Here is a 7,119-nt window from a genome sequence, read left to right as displayed (position 1 = left end):
CGAGCTAACTGGTTCGCCGATACTTGGCTTGGTGACATATTCATCGGAACGGACCTAGGTATGTCATCCTCATCGGCTAAGGCAAGTCTTGCTAACAGATCGGCTTTGGTGTTTTCTGTCTGAGGGATACGAGTAACCACAAACTGTTGGAATCCATCGATTAACTCTTTGGCTTTCTCCACGTATGCTTTCAATTGCTCTTTACGGGTTTGATACACACCGGCAACTTGATTGACGATCAATCATGAATCGCTGAAAACATTGAGATGCGTAACGCCCAAACTGGCCACGAGTTGGAGGCCGAGCAATAAAGCTTCATATTTTGCTATATTGTTCGAGGCTTGAAATCCAAGTCTTAAGGCATACTACATGTAGGTTTGATCAGGAGTTTCCAGCACTATTCCTGCCCCACTTGCCTTAAAGTTGGAGGAGCCATCGACATACAACTTCCAGGGGATTAGACCTAGTGCTGACTCAGGTGAAGCAGTCGTCGATTCCTCAGTAGGCTCGGTATTCAAAGTTATTGAATCTGCTCGTGGTGTCACTTCACCAATGAAGTCGGCCATGACTTGCCCCTTGATTGCTACTCTCGGCTTGAATTGAACATCGAATTCGCTGAGTTCAATTGCTCACTTCTTAAGTCGGCCCGAAGCTTCTGGTTTTTGTAGAATTTGACGTAGCGAGAGGTCAGTCATAACGACAATGGTGTGAGCTTGGAAGTATGGCCAAAATCGCCGCAAGGAAACTATTAGGACTAAGGCCATTTTTTCTAGAAGCGGATATCTTGTCTCTGCCGGTAGTAGTGCTTTACTGACATGATAAACTGACAGTTGCTTTCCTTTATGCTCCTGTATCAGTGCAGATCTAACCGCTGCCTCGAACACCACAAGATACAATAGCAGAGCTTCTCCTGGCTCGGGTTTCGATAAGAGAGGCGGAGATCTCAGATAAGATTTTAATTGCTGGAATGCTGCTTCACACTCTTCCGTCCAATCCACCGTTTGTCGTCCCTTCAACTGTCTGAAGAACGGGAGACATTTATCGGTGGCTTGGGAGAGGAAACAGTTGAGTGCCGCTACTTGTCCAGTCAATCTTTGTACGTCTTTTATAGTTTTCGGAGACTCCATATTGAGTAATGCCTTAATTTTCTCCAGATTTGCCTCGATTCCTCGCTGGCTGACTAGAAATTCGAGAAACTTTTGAGAGCTCACACCAAAGGCACACTTGCTCGGGTTCAACTTCATTTGAAACTTACGTAAGATCAGGAACATTTCTTCCAAGCAAATATTTGTTCACTAATCTTTGATATGTTGTTCCAGCAATTTTCAAACCAAACAGCATTACTCGATAACAATACAGACCTTTGTTGGTGACAAAGGTGGTCTTAGATTTATCAGACTGATGGATTACAATTTGATTGTACCCTGAATAAGCATCCATAAAACTAAGTAGTTCGTGCCCCGCAGTGCTATCCACTAACTGATCGATCCTCAGAAAAGAAAAACTATCCTTTGGGCAGGCTTTATTTATGTCGGTATAGTCAATACAGACACGCCACTTCCCATTGGCTTTCTTCGCAAGTACGACGTTGGCTACCCATTCTAGATAGTATATCTCTTCTATGAATTTGGCTTTGAGGACCTTGCTGACCTCTTCCTCAATTATAGCGTACCTTTTAGGGCCGAGTGGCCGTCGCTTCTTTCGGATCGGCTGGTAGGTCGGATCGATGTTAGGTCGGTGAGTGATTACTGATGGATCGATTCTCGACATGTCTTCATGGCTCCATGCAAACACATCGGCATATCGTCGAAGCAGGACTATCAGGTTGTTTTTCAGTGGCGATCGCAGATACGAGCCAATTTGTACCGTTTTAGATCCGTCGGTCTCGACCAAAGGTACTGAGACAAGGTCTTCCATCGGTTGCCCTTGTTCATAAGTTTTGACTCGGGGATCTAGTGACTCGATCATTGATACCTCGGTCGGGACTTTTACGGCTGTTGCATAGCAGTGCCTTGCGTCTTTCTGATCTCTTTTAATGACTCCAACTCCCGACTCAGTCGAAAATTTCATGGAGAGGTGGTATGTAGATACCACGACTTGGAGGAGACTCAGAGAGGGTCGGCCAAGTTTCGCATTGTAAACAGACGACTGGTTGACTATCAGAAAGTCGACCATTACTGTCGCCTGATGCGAAGGGTTTCCAGCAGTAAGTGGTAGCGAGATGATACCTTCTGAGAGTATCTATCCTCCCAAGAATTCGATCAATGGGGTACGCACTAGTTTGTAAGGTTGATCGTTCAACACCTATTTTGTCGAATGCCTGAGTGAACAACACGTCAGCAGATGATCCTGTGTCGACAGGTATGCGGAACACCCTTCGGTGTGCGATGGTTAGAGTGATAACTAATGCATCATCATGAGGATGACAGATGCCTCAAGTATCTTCATCGGTGAATGAGATGCAATGTTTTTCTCATAATATTAGGGAAAAAACACCAAGTTCGGTGACTTGGTTATGGAGTGGACCAACTCTATTGGCACTGCCCGAGAGTTCAAGGCAACGTGTTGGACCGAGACGAGACAAAGCCTAAAGGAGAGATTTAGCTTGGATTTCTGGGAAACGAATCCCAACCGACACCTTAAGAGTCAGGAGCCATAGGCAAAATAAGACACGTAAAGTTGGCTCGGCTAACGAGATAGCAACGTTTAGAGGGGTCGATTAAGAGCCGAACACTAGACGTCACTTGACTGACTATAAAATCAACCCATATTAGGCCGGTTATAATGTCAACTATCGGATTGAGAAAGTACTTCGGCCATAAACCTGTAAGACCCGTATCCTAGTCCGTACTGTTTCATCGAGTCCCGCGATCCTTCCTGTCAAATTTCGGCAACCTGTGACGTATAATCGACGTTGCGATCGACCCTAAGCCTTATGATGTAGATTTGAGTCGGCTTAAATCAAGACTTGTACCATTGCGACCGCACCGTCGCCGCGGTTCCGACGCCGCGTCTCTCGCACCGATCCGATACCCTGGCAGGAAGATGTGAGCCGGCGTTTATTTCGAAGAAAACGCCGCGCGTTTGTAATCCCAAGAGAATCTCTTCAATGTGTCAAATCAATCCCATCCATCACCTCATGTCAAGTACAAGCAACCCATGCTTTCTCTCTCCAAAGTCAACCCTTTCTCACTCTCTCTCTTACACACCCATGCTAGTCAAGTACACATCACCTCACCCATCACTCACATCCATCACTCTCTCTCTTTACATCCCATCTCTCCCTCTCTCTCTCTCATTTCTCAAATCAATTCCAAGCAACCTAAGAGAGCTCTCACGTCCAAGCTTCTCCATGTGAGAGAGTGCATGTGTGTGGTCCACTTTTCCATCCCAAATCTTCCATCCTAGACTTTCATTTTCCATCTTCCACCATTGAAGTGAAGCCCAAGGAGGTCAGCTTTCCATCGGACCAAGAAGATCGGACGGTGGGTGCTTCTATAGGCTAGATTTTTATGTTCTTATGATGGGCCAAGTGAGGCCTACCGATTAATGGTGTGGATCTCACTTTGGACTCTTGATGTGGCTAATGGCCCACCTTGATGCTTAAGATCATTCCATGATGGGGCCATTCTCCATGGACCCCATCATGATGTTATTTTCTTACATGAATATGGTCATCTAGACCTTCTAGTTTGGTGGAAAAAGGATCTCCACCGTTGATTTTCAATTTGGTGGGCCCATATGCAATAGGACCCACTTGATGTATGATTGGATGCTTGAACGGAGGGCCCATAGTGCCGGGGTCCCTCCATCACACGTGTATATCTCTTTCTCTTTCTCCCTCCCTTTCTTTTATTCTTCTTTTCTTGTGATGTTGGTGTGATTGTGTGGCCCGCCCGAATAGACCCCACCATGAGGCTTGTATTTTATGCCAAACCATCTATAGGTGAGACCCACCTTATATGTATTACATCCACAAAACTCATCAATTGGTGGCCCACTTAAACAGGGCCCACTTTATGCATGTGAGAGGCCCACCGTCCAGCGTCAGGGACGCTGGACGTCCACGTGAAAACACAAATATTAGCTTGGTTCTCAAGCCATGGAGAGGGTGGTGCATGTAGGCCCCACCTTGATGTATGGGGCTAATCCACACCGTCCATTCCATTTTCCAAACCATTTTAAGCGTTGAGTCAGAAGATGAAGCTAATCCAAGCATCTGGTGGGCCATACCTTTCAAAACAGTGGTTTTCACCGTCTAAATTCACTTGAATCCTTTTTTTCATGCCAAAAATATCCAATATTGGACTCTACAGATTTGTTATGGTCTGGAGTGGATTTTGTTGATGCGGGCCCTACCACCGAAAAACCACACAAAAATGTGATTTTCAAAAAAATAAAAAAATATATATAAGGGTAGCAGCTTTCGCTGCTGCCGCTGACAGCGCCAGAGGCGGAGGCGCTGCCTACGCGTGTAGGCGGGCGTCCGTGCAGGGACCCACGGCCCCTCATGTGGGCCCCACCATGATGTATGTTTTGTATCCACGCCGTCCATGAGGTGGACCACCCCTTGAGGTGGGTCCCCTCCAAAAATCAGCCAGATCCAAGGCTCAGTTGGCCCACGCCAAAGGAAACAGTGGGATTGAACTCTCTACCATTGAAACCATTTTTGGGCCCGCAGAAGTTTTGGATCAATCTGAAAATTGTTTTCACTCTTCGTCCAGGTCTATGTGACCATATGGACAGATTGGATGGTGAACAAACATTATACTGGGCCCCACATGGGACCCACAATGATGCATGTGTTTTATTGGTACCGTCCACAGGCAGTGGACGGTTGGAGCCCACAGGACGTGTGTGTTTCATGGGCACCGTCCACTGTCCACCCTGGACAGTGGGACCCCCCCCCCCCCCTGCAGCTGCTCCATGTGTGTGTGTGCGTGCGTACGTGTGTGTATATTGCATTTTATATATATTATATATATTATATATATTATATTTTTAATATACTTAATGGTGGGCCTTCATGTGGACCCCCACCATGATACATGTCCAATCATTTTGAAAGCCCCTTTTAAGGCTTGAGACTAAAAATAAGATAGATCTGTAGTTCAAATGGACCCCACCTTGGCATATGTTTGGGGCATATCTTGATTTACTTATAGCCGTCCATTGAGGCTCACCTTGGTATATATCTAGGGCCCATATGATGAGGCCCATTTGGCATGCATTAGGCCCATGTGATTAGGCCATCTTGATGTATTTATGGCCCATATTTATGGTCCGTTGTTGAGGCCCATCGTGATGTGCACAAGGCCGTTGTTGAGGACCACTTTGATGTACATAAAGCCCATTGATGCGGCCCATTTGATATTTATAAGGCCCATTTGAGGAGGCCCACCTTGATGTATTTGGGGCCTGTTGTTGAGGCCCATCCTGATATATGCAAGGCCCATTGTGATGTTCTCAAAGGCCCATGGGATGTGGCCCATTGCAATGTACATAAGGCCCGTTGGTAAGGCCCATTAATGCGGCCCATTTGATGAATGTAAGGCCCATGTGATACGGCCCATTTGATGTATCCAAGGCCCATGGGTCAAGGCCCAACGGGATGTCCTTAGGATCCATTGCAATGTGTGATTCCCTATGGTTTGCATAAATATTTTATGGCGGGCCATGCCTTGGGAGCGATGTTGGTTTGACGTCCACATTGTAAATACAATGTTGGTTAAATGTCCGCATTGTAACTCTCCTTAAGGCCCATTGATAGGCCCATACTTGTTGATAGTTCATCACTTTATAACATGCTTAGTATACCTCCATGATTCATGCCATACACATCATATGTATGCTTGATATGAAGAATGTTTGATCATAGCATAAGCCCTTGGGCTGAGACATTTACGGGACTCCTTATGAGACGGAGTGCCCTACATGATCGCGTGGTACGCGTGAGATTGTTGATGATTGTACAGTGTGACTCATGCATCTCGCATATGTGTGACTTGATCATTTTATGCCCTAGCGACATCAGGGTCGTGGCTCCACAGGCATATCATGGATGGCCGTATCGGATACCGGAAATACTTGGTTCTAGCATTGTGGGCACTTAGGATGTCCTTGGGTGAAAGTCCAGAACCTTTTTGGTACGGGAGATGCTCCAACGTCTAGGCCGTGGATACACGGCGCCGAGTCTCCGAATACCGGTGGCGCGTCTCCCAGCTTTGTTTCGTGGTCGGTTGGAAGGGGGTGTGGCCTTATCCGCCCGAGTGAGGGCGCTATACTAGGCTGAGTTTGACCGGCTCGTAAATGAGTCCGCTATCGACGGGCCGGGTAGGTTGGTAGACTACTAGTCGGGCGGATAGTGTGGTCTTTTCCACTTGCTTGGTTATGCAGCTAGGGAGGAGGCAGTCGGTGTGAGGTGTATTAGACCCGGTGATATCCAGAGAGGTATTAATATGTGTACTTGATGAGGACTGACATGCTTGCTTCGCATCTCGCATATGACATTTGGCTATATAGGCCTCGCATCGCATGGCCTTGGTATGGCCGATAGCATTCATGTCTTGCATCATATAGCGTTGATACAGCTGATAGCATTCATGGACTTATCGCATATTTCCGCATTACTCTGATATTGTACACTTGGCGCTGGCCTTGCACACACACTTACACCACCCTCTAAGCTTTTGTAAGCTTATGCACGACCGTTGCGTGCAGGTAGTGTTGGACAGCAGCAGCGCTGAGGCAGGAGTGCACATCAGTTTATTTTGAAGCTTTTGATCACCCTGTATTTTCCCTTTCTGCATTGTACTTAAAAGTTTTCGATATAGTGGATATGTGGTGATGTTGTTTTGTGACTTGGTTATGCTTATGGTTATGCTCTATTAAAAAAGAAAAAAAAAAAAAAAAAAAAATTCTACTGAAAATCCTCCTTGTAGGATCCCAGGATCGGAATCTGGCATGAGAGTGCCGGAATAGGCCGGTTATAATGTCGACTATCGGATTGAGAAAGTACTTCGGCCATAAACCGGTCTTGTTCTGTCCGATAAGAGGCGAAAAGTTTTATCCTTGCAACCAGCCGAGACTTGTCTGTTACTTGAGTCGGTTAAGGCCGAG

Source organism: Magnolia sinica, chromosome 1 (assembly GCF_029962835.1).
Source record: "Magnolia sinica isolate HGM2019 chromosome 1, MsV1, whole genome shotgun sequence".
Taxonomy (NCBI): Eukaryota; Viridiplantae; Streptophyta; class Magnoliopsida; order Magnoliales; family Magnoliaceae; genus Magnolia; species Magnolia sinica.
The sequence above is the reverse complement of the archived record's forward strand: the minus strand, read 5'-3'. Positions refer to the sequence as shown.